Source organism: Vipera berus (assembly GCF_964194415.1).
Source record: "Vipera berus genome assembly, chromosome: 2".
In the NCBI taxonomy this organism is placed as follows: domain Eukaryota; kingdom Metazoa; phylum Chordata; class Lepidosauria; order Squamata; family Viperidae; genus Vipera; species Vipera berus.
In genome coordinates this window covers 126,754,906-126,768,938 of record NC_138203.1, presented here as the reverse complement: position 1 = coordinate 126,768,938, position 14,033 = coordinate 126,754,906, and positions in this window count along the sequence as shown.

Here is a 14,033-nt window from a genome sequence, read left to right as displayed (position 1 = left end):
CCCAGGTGCTCGGCCATGTTAGCCCCAAACCTCAGCCTGGTGGTGTAAAACTCAGTTGTGAGTCTGGTGATCGAATCGATGCTGTCGCTGTTGAATTAATTGTATAATAATCCCCAAACTTCGCCAGCTGTGAGCCCATCTGGAATGCTGGGGTACAAGTTAGCATCCAGTGAGCTCAGTAGAGTGGTATATGCTTGTCTATGATACCACTCTTCTTGGGGTCCCCAGGGAAGAGGTGGGGGATCCAGAACCATCTCTAGAGTCCCTTCCTTTAATAGACATATCTGCACTTCTTTACTCCAACTGTTGAAATTCTCCCCTCCAAGATGCAGTTTTCCAAAATTATTTGGGAGGGCAGAAGCAGATGAAAGGGAATTTTCCTTAGCTCTTTGTCCATTTCTATACATCTGTGAGTTCTCCATTGAGGTGAATGGAAAAGGGATCCCTCTGCTGGCAGGTGGTGGTATTTTTCTCTGATTTTTGGATGGCCCCGACTGGGCATGCTCAGAACTCATTTGAGCCCAGGAGGCGGAGGGAGTGGATGTATCTCTCTCTCTGCCTCTGGGCCAGGCCCAAGCCTAGGCCTGCAGGCTGAGATTTGGGCCTGAAGAGGTGCTGAAGGCCGCAGAAGCCCCGAAGATTCCTCCTGAAGCCCCCCGGCACTGAAACACTCACCGGGGGGGGTGAAGACTGCAGGATGGGGCCGGGATGGCACAGAGACACCCAGGATCGCCCAGAGGAGCCCATCACTGGTCCTGAAGACCCTGGAGGTGGCTGAAGATGGCGCTGGAGGAGGGGGCCTCGTCTGGAGGCTCCCCAAAGACCATCTGGCAAGCAGGGCATCTGGGCGGCGGTGAAAAGTAGGCCGGAGGGCCTGTGGGTTCACTGGGGGCCCTCTGGCGTTGCAAGACATAGCTGGGAGGCTCCAGGCTGGACGCCTCCTGGCAGTTAGGCCCCGGGGAGATGGTTGGAGGCCCCGGAGCTCCTCCGGGAGGCTCCTGGGGGTAGCGAGGGAGGCTGGCTACCCCCGATGTCGAGGCCGCGGTTGTTTTGGCCTCCAGGGCCGCAACCAGGACCTGGATGGCTGCTTTAAACCCTGCTGTAGCAGTCTCGGCTGGACAGGCTTCGATGCCATCATAGGCCTTGAGGCTTTCCGGTGGGGAAGACCGGGCGGTTTCTGTGCCGCTTTGGCTGGATGCCACCAATTGCTGGGCCTCGAGGCTTGGCTGGGGCCTATTAAACCACGTTGGTGTCCTGGGGGCCGCCATCTTGCTTCTGGTTGGCCCCGGAAGCTGCAGATCACAGTTTGGTGGGAAATTTCCCGCCAAAAGCTCCAGGGCCCCGGGGTTCCCCAGGGTGACCGGTGCCATGTTAGGGGGCCTCATGGGCGCTGGGGAAGGACTTACCCGGTGTCCAGAGGCCCCCTGCGCTGGCATCCCTTGTGGAGAGGCTTGCGGCATCCTTCGTGCTGCAAGGAGCGTTCGGAGCAGCTCCCTGCATTCTCGGTCAGTCATCTGGTCCACGCTGGGGGTGGCCAGGTCCCTGGCCGCTTCCCCGGTGTCTGGGCAGTCTTGGATGGACTGTAAGCCTTCCATGCTTCCCTCTGTGGCTTGCAGCTGTAGGGAGGCATGCGAAGGGGTCCCTGGTGCTCCTCTGGGGGAATAGAGGTCATCTGTATTCTCACCTGGAGCGAAGCTTGCGTCAGGGGCTGGATGCAGGGCTGCCGTCCTTGATTGAAGACTCCTGGTTACAATTGGGGATCTCCTGCCATCCGTCTCAAATGGGTTCTTGCTGGAATCTCCAGGCATCTTGCTTCTAGCTGCTGGCTTGGAAGCGTTGCCTTAAACCATCCTCTGCTACCAATTTGTGAGATGGCCTCACAAGACCGATGGTTCGTTGAGGTGCTTCCAAGAAAAAGGCAGCACGCAGGGATGCAATCAGATGAAGCTTTATTTAAAGATAGAGTAAAGAGAAAGAGTTGCCTGGCATGGAGGCATCCATGCCTGGATTGAGCTCATGGATCATTCCCAGAGGGAGCTTGAACAAGAAGGCAACAAGAGAGAGGGAGCAGCCCCTGAGCAGAGGTTTTTATGGGGGTCCCCAGCCCCTCCCTTACCAATGAGAGTGAGGGGGCTGGAGGGCCATTAACTCTCTCCAATGGGGCTGCAGGGGCCGGAGACCCCTGACCCACCAGTGGGAGCAAAGATGCCACTGGAAGGATTGCACACAACTGGTCATTTGCATTCTTTTAAAGAGTCTTTGAGGCCACTTGGAGGTTTGTCTGTGTCCTCAGAGTACTGCAAATGGGTGTGGAGCCTCCTTGGAACTACTGAAAGGACTGTGTTGTGGAGTGTGCTTTCTGCAGGATGTTTTCTTCCCTGTGTCTCTTCACTGTTGAACATAGGTGCAGGCTGTTGGGGAGGAGTCTGTGTTGTCTGCATCTCAGACTGAAGTGCAAATGGTTCCTTGAGAGGGAAGGGGGAAAAACAAATCCTGCAACCTGGATGAGATCCCTCAGGCTTGAAAAAGGAAGGGAAATGCCCAGCTTGCCTTGCTTTCTCTGAGGACTCAGAGAAATTCAGCAGCCATTTTAGTTTCTTTTTTCTCCAGAAGCACAAAAGGTTGCTTCATATGGGGCTCAGTTAAATCCTGGTACTAGTTATACTAACCAGGAAGAGTGCAAACTAATTTCTTAAACAAACTGTTCAAGTAGGAAAATTCTAGTACAGCCCTGAGGCAGGAGGCAGGGCTGCAAAGAGCTGAAACACAAACAAGGCTTAATGGTTTTTAAACATTAATTAACAATTAATTTTCAGTCCCAAGTATTGACTCCTCTTGCCAGAAAATTGCTGCTCCTCTTCAAAGATTGTATTGAAGATAAATGTCCAAAATTGGGGAAAGTGTCCATTCTCCAGTGTTACAGACAGTCACTGAAAGAGTTTGAAGTGGTATGAGACAAGTATACAAGAGGAATAGTGATATTAACTGGATTCAATTAAATATAAATGAAATTAATGAAAGTTAATGGAAACCAATACAAATTGGTTTTGATTCTGGCACAATTCTAGGCTGGCATGTCTACTATTTTTCATTACAGAATTTGTGGTCAATAAAGCTGAAACTATAGACATCCACAGGCAAAACAAGGCTCTGAGACAAGCTGAAAACCTAAATCTCAAGGCTCCAGGTCCAGCTTACAAGTTGGACCTGTGCTCTGCCGAAGTTTGTCATCACTTGTTGACTTCTACATTTTCAGAGAAAGGGCTCAAAAGAAGCTTTCAGGCAATAAATTGGATATGGTTTTGGTGATAACCCAAGGATTTCATATACTGTATCAAGGGTAGTCCACAGACATTGTTCTCAGATATTATTTGAAGGATCCCAAAATGGTAAGCCATGAACCAACCCCATGTTTGGTTGGAATCCTCTATTTGAATTGGATTGCTTGGGCCATTAAATCCAATTCAGTGCACAGATCCAAAGGAAAGTATCCTGATTTTAGAAATGGAGAGATATTGAAAGATGATTGTATGAGGCATCCATTCCAGAATTAGTCACCAGTTTCACTGCATAGTCAATTTTATCTTCAATGTTACCATATAGGAAGTTACCAAAAGTTTTAATGGTTGAGTATTTTCAAATTCTAGACATGCTTCTTTTGATCCTGACAATCCTAGAAATGCGTCTTAAACAGAAAGTGAGCTTTCTTACTGCATAGAACAAACACATTGTTCAGTTGCATTGAAGCAGTTCCGAGCCGTTGTGGTCTGGCCCATCTGAAACTCAGCACAGAAACTCAGAACCCAGCAGTGTTTTGCACGTTGAGTGAATCAGGGGCTATAGGTTCTACCCCATAAAGGTGAGCCCCTTTTTTAAGTCATTTCCATGGGACACTATCCTCCGGTGATATGAGGTGGGCAATTTCTGATCCTGTCAGTATAAAGACTATTTCAATAAATCTTTATTAATTATTAGCATTTGGTGTCTTTCCTAGTGTTCACTTATTTTGGTATTTGACATGCAGTGACACTGGCCAGCAGAGGTTGCTGCATGGATGATCGTGGAAGAGAAAATGTGACTTAAACTAAGCTTAGTATTTTAAAAGGAAATAACTACAGACAGTGCTTTTTTTCTAAAAAAAAAAAAGGTGCCAGAAATCTCATCTTGGCGGGCGCAGGAGGCGGGGGTGGGGGGGCAGTGCTGCTGCAGTCACAAGTGCGAAGGGTGTTGGCGGCGGGCTCCCCTCCCTGTGGCTGGAGCCGGCGCGGCTGGTGCTGTGGGAGCAGCAGAGCCCACCCTATATGGCAGGGCTGCGCAATGCGGGCAGCGGAGGCGGTGCGGGCCAGGCCATATTTTAATCTTATGATTTTAAATATATATTTTTTCTATTGTAAGTTTCCCCAAACCTCACCATGTGGATTGCATACAAATATTATATAATTGGTAAATAAAGGTAGAACATATGTTAAATATACATCAAATAATAATATGCTTCCCTACAAAGTCAATTCTTGCTCAATGACAGACCAAGGAGTTAACTCGGAAAGGCAAGAGGAAAATCTAGAAGAGGTCTGTGCAGCTCTTCAACATCTTCATCAACGATTTGGATGAGGGGATACATGGGGAATTCATCAAATTTGCAGACAACACCAAGCTGGCAGGAATAGCCAATACTCCAGAAGATTGGCTTAAGATACAGGAGGATCTGGACAGACTCAAACACTGGGCACTATCTAACAAAATGAAATTCAATGGTGAAAAAAGTAAGGTTCTACATTTAGGCAGAAAAAAATCAAATGCACAGGTATAGTATAGGTGGTACCTTGCTCAATAGTAGTAACTGTGAGGGGGATCTCGGAGTCCTAGTAGACAATCACTTCAATATGAGCCAGCAGTGTGCTGCAGCTGCCAAAAAAGCCAACACAGTGCTAGGCTGCATTAACAGAGGGATAGAATCAAGATCAAGTGAAGTACTAATACCACTTTACAATGCCTTGGTAAGGCCACACCTGGAATACTGCATCCAGTTTTGGTCACCACGATGTAAAAAAGATGTTGAGACTCTCAGTGGCATAGCGTGGGTTGTCAGCACCCGGGGCAAGGCAAGGCAAGCTTCTTCTTGCTGCTGCCTGGTCTGGTCTGGTGTGGTTTTCTCCCACGCTCAGCACTACGCTAGGCGGCCGCTGCACTGTCCCTCCCCCAGATAGTCCCTCGCTCTCTCTCCGCACCGCACCGCATGCCTGGCACCCCCTCTCCACAGTGGGCGGCGACCCGGTGGCTCGGATCGGATTCGCACAGCCAGCACTGCAGTGAGAGAGTGAGCCAGGCAGGGGCAGAGAGCTGCGAGTGCGAGCGCCCCCCCCAGATGTTGCACCCGGTGCGGCCAGGGCCCCCTGCACCCCCACGCTACGCCACTGGAGACTCTAGAAAGAGTACAGAGAAGAGCAACAAAGATGATTGGGGGACTGGAGGCTAAAACATATAGGGAACGGTTGCTGGAATTGGGTATGTGTAGTTTAATGAAGAGAAGGGTGAGGGGTGACATGATAGCAGTGTTCCAATATCTCAGGGGCTGCCACAAAGAAGAGGGAGTCAAGCTATTCTCCAAAGAACCTGAAAGCAGGACAAGAAGCAACGGATGGAAACTAGTCAAGGAGAGAAGCAACCTAGAGCTAAGGAGAAACTTCCTGACAGTTAGAACAATTAACCAGTGGAACAACCTGCCTCCAGAGGTGGTGAATGCTCCAACACTGGAGGTTTTTAAGAAGAGACTGGCCAGCCATTTGTCTGAAATGGTATAGGGTTTCCTGCCTGAGCAGGGGGTTGGACTAGATGACCTCCAAGGTCCCTTCCAACTTCTTCTTCTTCTTCTTCTTCTTCTTCTTCTTCTTCTTCTTCTTCTTCTTATTATTATTATTATTATTATTATTATTATTATTATTATTATTATTATTATTATTATTATTATTATTATTATTATTATTAACTTGTAGAAAGGAAAGGCCCACACTGATAAATTAAAAATCTTTGTGGTCTGCAAAGGAATGCTGGTGGGCTAATCAATGACTAGAGGAGCATCTACAGTGTTGGAGCTTGTGGTCATGGTAAGCCATGGAGGCACTAGGCAACATGACTTGCAGGGCAGTGGTGGTGATTTTATTACTTAAAAAAAAAGTCTGTGCTCTGTCCAAGGGTGCTTGGTAGGCTGCATGTACAGGCCTGGTCTAGAATTTATTTTGGAGCATTCAACTATCTAGAGCAGGCATGTCAAACTCATTTTGTTTGAGGCAACTTTTTATAAAAGAATTGCCATTAATTTGTTTTAATAAAATAATTTAAATCAATTTTTCACTTGATTTCAAATTAAATGAATGAGATTTTTGTTTCAGTACAATTGCCAAATGCAATAAACTGGTTTTAGGTATATGTTACTGGAAGGAAAAAGCAATCCCTGTTGTGTTACTGATCCCAGAGAAACATTTGCATGTATGCAGGTATCCTTAGGGTGCCATAGTTATGGATGAGAAATATTGGTTGCAAAGTTGGCATTTCTGGATGTAATACAGATATTTTGGACTTATTTTTGTTGCTTTGCATGTTTGATATTTTTAAAAAGGTATATGCTACTGACTACGCTTATGCACATATGTAACATGATCACTGCTTGTCCAAAATTTTACTATACAGATAATACCCCCAGAAATTATTTTATCCTTTTTAATAAATGTTGTTATTGATGTTAAGCTCACCAGGGAAAACATCATATATTCTTATGTATATACTAGGTTAATTATTTAAAGACTGAAGTGCAACATAACTAGATTCTAAATAATCTATTTTTCAAAACACACAACAGTCCAAACAGTAAAAGTAAAGTCCAAATTAAGAATATTTCATTCTTAAGAATTGTTTAGATTCAAAATAGTTTTCAAGAGTGTACAAAAGATACTATTTTTTCTAGAATCAGTTAAATTAGCTATTGCTAAGCACACTGGTTTGTGCTTAAATTGTAAGCCGCCCTGAGTCTTCGGAGAGGGGCGGGATATAAATGGGATTAAAATAAAAATAAAAATAAATAAATATTACATTGAGAAAAATGTTTCTCATTTCTTTCCTGTTACCTTTGATTTCATAATAATAATAATAAACCTTTATTGTCAAAGTACAAAGTACAACATGTGTACATTGAGATTAGCTCAATGTTATGTTAACATCTCATTGCAGAGATGTTACATAAGAAATAGATTATTTTGTTATCTAATTTTACCTTCCAAAAGACAGAAGCAGATGAAAAATGTGAGGTTCTTTCCTGTTGGCTTTTCTGAATTAGCTGTTTTAGATTTTAAAAGTTTAGTTCCTAAAGAAGTAATCCTGTAAATAATTTTAATGTCCTCCTCTAGTGCAGGCTCTTTTATGACTCAAGGACTTCAACTCCCAGAATTCCTGAGCCAGCATGGCTCAGCTTGGAAAACTTTCCCTTTCACCTCAGCATGGCTGGCTCAGGATTTCTGGGAGTTGAAGTCCACGAGTCATAAAAAAGAGCCAAGATTGCTAGCCCTGCAATAGGCTTAGGAAAACCAATAAGGGAGCTGGGTTGTTTTGGGGTTTTTTTGCAAAAAAAAAAGGTTCCGGAACGCTGTTCTGAGCGTTCTATGAGAAAAAAAGCCCTGACTTTAGGACATTTTTAGTGTTCATTTGAGCTGGCAGGGAAGGCTTTTTACTGAAATTCAGCATATTTTGGAAGTACTATTTTATTATTTAAAGCTCAGTAAAAATTATTCTACAGTAGTCTTAAAGACGTTAGGATTTCCTGTAGGGTTTTCCTTCCTTACCAGTTGCTTCATGTTTTCAGCATTGTACATGGTCATTTTTTCTCAATGTGAAACGTCTCCATTATCACCATCTGTGTGGGAAATTTCTCCATTCTTGGAATGAGAGCAACATCGTCCTTCCTTAAACTAAATTACAACAAGACAAAAGACATTGCTGTACAAAATAAAAAGTCAATCCTGTAGACCAAGACTGCACTGCTGATGGGTGCCCTCTCCATGACCTTCCATGGAGTGGAGAAAATTCTCTCTGACATGACCAGCTTGTTCCAGCTGAACAAGGAGGGAATTCTTCCTTTCTTGAAAACAAATGTTCCATTTCAGCATAATCTTAGAGGAACAAGTTCATAATCCCGACAAGACCAAGTGGCTGTGCATACCAGCATCTCGGGTTGTCCACTCTATTCCATCTTTATCTATAGGGGGTGAGGTGTTACCCTCCGTAGATAGGGCTCGCAACTTGGGTGTCCTCCTTGACTCACAGCTCAGTTTAGAAGATCATATAGGAGCTGTGACCAGGGGGGCTTTTTCCCAGGTTCACCTGGTGCACCAGTTGCGGCCCTATTTGGACCGAGATGCCCTACGCAGTCACTCATGCGCTCGTGACCTCTCGGTTAGACTACTGCAACGCTCTCTACATGGGGCTGCCCTTGAATACCACTCGGAGGCTCCAGCTGGTGCAGAATGCGGCCACGTGAGTTGTGATGGGGGTCCCCCGATACTCCCATGTTACACCTCTGCTCCGCGAGCTGCATTGGCTTCCAGTTGTCTTCCGGGTGAGATTCAAGGTGCTGGTGATGACCTATAAAGCCCTAAATGGCATGGGCCCGGATTATTTACGGGAGTACCTTTTGCTGGCATTAACTTCCCATCGTCCTGTGCGCTTCCATAGAGAGGGCCTGCTCAGGGTGCCGTCGGTCAGGGAATGTCAACTGGAGGCCCCCAGGGGGAGAGCATTCTCTGTGAGTGCGCCTGCCCTCAGGAACCAGCTTCCTGTTGAGCTCCGGATGGCTCCCGACCTTTGCTCTTTTCGCCGCGACCTGAAGACTTGGTTATTTGAACTTGCCAGCCTGGACTGAGGGATTGGGGTTTTAGATTTTAAATTCCAAATTTTAAATTTTAGAACGTGTTTTATAGCTTGGGCTACTTGGTTTAATTTATTTTAATTTTTTTATATTATGTGCTGTATATTGTGTTTTAATTGCCCTGTACACTGCCCCGAGTCCGTTGGGAGAGGGGCAGTATATAAATCCAAATAATAAATAAATAAATAAATAAATAAATAAATAAATAAATAAATAAATAAATAAATAAATAAATATTGCCCAGGCTGTAGTCTGTTATCTCAGAACCATTACATCATATCTTTCAAAAATCCTGGAGCACCAGGGAAGTACCTGAGGATTGGAAAAGGGCTGATGTGGTTCCCATCTTCAAGAAAGGGGAAAAAAACAGACCCAGGAAATTATAGACCAATCAGTCTAACATCAATACCTGTGAAGATCCTGGAAAAGATAATAAAAAAGAGATCTGTGAACAACTAGAAGCAAACAAAGTTATAATTGGTAGCCAGCAAGGGTTTGTTAAAAACAGATCATACCAAACCAATCTTATTTCATTCTTTGATAAAGTGACCAAATTAGTAAACCAGCAAAACACTGTGGGCATACTACAGTATACTTAGTTTTCAATAAGGCATTCAACAAAGTAGACCACAATCTACTGCTTAGTAAACTAGAAAAAGGTGGAATAGATAACATCACCACCAGATGGATTTGAAGCTGGCTGACAAACCATACTCAATGAGTAGTCCTCAATGGTACTACAGCCACATGGAGAGAAGTAAGCAGTGGGGCTCCGTCCTAGGCCCAGTACTCTTCAATATCTTCATCAGTGACTTAGATGAGGGAATTGAAGGGGAACTCATCAAATTTACAGATGACAATAAACTGGCAGGAATAGCCAACACCCCAGAAGACAAGCTCAGGATTCAAAAATATCTAGACAAACTGGAACAATGGGCCCTATCCAACAACATGAGTTTTAATGTGGAGAAAAACAATGTTTTACATTTAGGCAGGAAATATCATAGATATAAGTACAGATTAGGTGAGACCTGGCTCAAAAACAGTAAATCTGAGAGGAACTTTGGAGTCCTAGTGGATGATCACTTGACCATAATCCAGCAATGTGCAGCAGCAGCCAAAAAAGCTAATACAATCCTGGGTTGCATAACAGAGGCATAGAATCAAGATCACATGAAGTATTAGTACCGCTTTATAAAACCCTAGTGAGACCACACTTGGAATACTGCAACCAATATTGGTCACCATACTACAAAAAAAAGGTGTTGAGACCCTGGAAAAAGTTCAGAGAAGAGCAACTAAGATGATCCAAGGCCTGGAGACTAAAACATATGAAGAATAGCTGCAGGACTTGGGTTTGGCTAGTCTAAAGAAAGAGGGACGCGGTGGCTCAATGGGTTAGGACGCTGAGCTTGTCGATCAGAAGGTCGGCAGTTTGGTGGGTCGAATCCTGAGTTCCACATAACAGAGTGAGCGCCTGTTACTCATCCCAGCTTCTGCCAACCTAGCAGTTCGAAAGCACGTAAAAATGCAAGTAGAAAAATGGGGACCACTACGGTGGGAAGGTAACAGCGTTCTGTACGCCTTTGGCATCTAGTCATGCCGGCCACATGACCACAGAGATGTTCTCGGACAAGCGCTGGCTCTTCAGCTTGCAAACAGAGATGAGCACCGGCCCCTAGAGTTGGAAACGACTAGCACGCATGTGCGGGGGAACCTTTACCTTTAGTCTAAAGAAAAGAAGAAATAGAGGTGACATGATAGCAGTATTCCAGTATCTGAGAGACTGCCACAAAGAAGAGGGGGTCAAATTATTCTCCAAAGCACCAGAGGGTAGAACAAGAAACAATGTTTGGAAACTGATCAAAGAGGGAAGCAACCTGGAATTAAGGGGAAAGTTCCTAACAGTGAGGACAATTAACCAGTGGAACAGCCTGCCTCCAGAAATCGTGGGCGCTCCATCACTGGAGGTTTTTAAGAAGAGATTGGATAGTCACTTATCTGAGATGGTATAGGTTCCTCTGCTTGAGCTTGGGGCTGGAGAAGACCTCCAACGTCCCTTCCAGCTCTATTCTATTTCATTTCACTCAGCAAGTATACAGTTTAAAAACATTTTAACACTCACTCATGCAACATACCACACACATTCATTATGGAAAAGCTTATAAAGCAACATGTCACAGAATGTGAGGAATGCTGGATCTAATTCTGAATTTAACAGAATGCTTTGAAGTTTTAAAAAAAGTGGAAAAGTAACAATCAAGTTTGCATCATGTTGATCTCCACCATCTTTCTGTATATTTGGCTTGCTGGTCAATATTGACGAGAATGAGGTACACTTCAATGTTAATCTAAAGATAATAATGGCACCACAAAACAACTACAGTTTACTTAGAAATCCCCGAAAACTGGCATATCTGTTCAGAAAATGGATTTCATACAATTTCCCTCAGACCTTACTTGTGTGATGATCACCCCAAGTCAAAAGAATGAAGATTCCAAAATTGGGAATACAGATCATCTCCATAGAATATTCATTCATTCATTCACATTGAGGTGCAGTGGCTTAGTGGCTCAGTGACGCTGGAGATGGTCTCAGCTCCAGCAGTTCTAGCCCAGGAACTGTGTGGCAGAGTGAGCTCCTGTCACTTGCCTTCGCTTATATCCACCTAACAGTTCAAAAGCATGTTCTATGCAAGTAGTAGACACAGTAGGTACCACTTTGGTGGGGAGATAAGCTGGTGCTCTTTGCAGTCCATCAGATTCCGGATGGCTCTGAAGCTTCCCAACTGCAATTCCCATTTGTGAAGCAGCTCTGGGAAGTGAGGGGGCTTTGGATAACATTGCAGGAAAAGCCACTTTTTTCCCCTCTGGTGTGAAGCCAGCTCGCCCTCCTGTGGCACACATTGGGAAGCATGCAAGCATGTCTTACAACAGGGCTGGTACCTTGGCAAGGCAAACTACTACTCTGCAATAGCATTGTGGTCTTCTGTCTAGTGTAACAACACCATACAGTAATCATAATCATAATCATTCGTTCATTCATTCATTCATTTATTCATTCATGCACTCATGCACTCATTTAACCATGAAGACAACTGTAGTGGGAGAAGCTCTTGGGGCAAGATTGTCTCTGCCATTTAAAGCAACAGTCTTTACATATGATAAATAGGGATTAATAAATTGAGTGAAACCCTGAGAAAATCTGCTTGGAGGGAGTAAATCCAGCATAAAATTGTTCTAACCAAGCTCTCCAACATTGGCTGCCAAAGCTGCTGTCTGTTATGTTGTCTGTGTATTCCTGCATCCAACGAAGATGAACACTTTTCAAAGAGTAATAATTCTCTTGATACATCTAAAGGAGTAGCTTGTCATTGGCTCTATATCAAAGAATAGCATCTCAACTTCCGGTTTGCCATTGTGGTCACTGTGGCTGCTGGAAGGCAACCCTGGAAAGGGTCAAAAGTCACCTAGAACAAACACAGTCCCAGCATTTGAGATGTATTTTGGGTGTAGATCCAAGAACATCTGCTGCAGCAGTTAGAGCTGAATTGGGAATTCATACAATTCAGGCATTATCTAAAATTAGAGCTTATAACTACTGGTGCAAAGTTAATGAAATAGAGACTGATAGACTCCCCAAATTATGCCTACTAGAGCAAATAAAACTACAATCACCAAACTAACAAATTTTCTAAGAAGCTGTGGCCTTCCTGTCTCTTGTGTAACAGGAGAACAATCTAAAAAAAGAGTTGCCCAAAGAATTAAGGACATAGAAGCACAAACTGATATAGCTATCCTTAGTAAGGTGGGTATCTTGAAATGGCTGAGTAAATACAAATGTACTTTTCAAGTAGACAGTTATTTGAAGTTACAACTCCCAAAACATCTTAGGGAGATATTTATGAGAGCGAGATTCGAACAGCTTGACACAATTGTCAGATATGGGAGATTTCATGCTGTACTGTACAATGAGCGTCTCTGCATTTGCGGAGCAGCAGAGGTAGAGGACCTGGCTCACATCCTATTTGACTGTTGTCTGTATAAGAGGGTGAGAGACAGGTATCTTGGTCTATATACCAAACAAATGACCCTTTGGGATCCACATATCAAAATAAGTTACCTTATGTCCGGACAGAACTTGAAAATAACATTTAATGTAGCACAGTACTTAAACAAAATGATCCGGTTGAGATCTGCATATGTGGGACTGATTGGGGTAGATTGCAAGGGCGACTCCAAAATATAATGTTATCATATTTTATCTATACCTTAAATTATTGTACATTATTACAATTTCATTTTAGATTGTATTTTATTACTATTTCATCTTAAATTGTATTTTATTTTAATTCCATTTTAAATTGTATTTTATCAAATTCCATTTTAAATTGCCTTTATCAAATTTTAGTAACAATTTGTTGCTGAAACTTTGCACTTTGATATGGCCCAAGGGCTAATCAATAAAGACTTATTATTATTAATTGGATGATTTAATATGGTGGAAAATAGATAACTTAGAAAATAGAATGAGACTATACTCAAATAGATAAGATGTGTATTTTGAATATTAGATTTTGTTATGAATTGAGATAAGGGAAACTTTGGTTACCTAAAGCTTGGAAATTATAAATATCAAATGTTAATTTGAATATTGATGGAAAATTAAAATTGGGAAAAAACCAACAACAGGACACTCATTGTCTATAAAGATTGAAGATAAACACAATTAAGATATGTATAAGCTAAAAATGTATTAATAAATGTAATAATGATGTTTTAACTTAGTCGATATAATAAGAATTGTATCAGCCTAAATATGAGATAGTAGATATTAATGGGGAAAAGAGAGGAAATATCTGATGTTGTAACCTGAGATTTGTACTAAAGATTTATGTATGTTATTGAACTATTGATTAATCCAGCCATCACGTTGCTTTCTAAATACTTAAATGTAAAATCAGAAAACTAATAAAATATTATTATTTTTAAAAAAGAAAAGAATAGCATCTCACCACTTTACATTATAGAACATAAGCAGGTTTCCTGGTGGGAAGCTGTTTAGCCATTTCCTACCACCCAGCAAGCTACTAATGTCAGTTGAAGCTCCTGCTGTCCA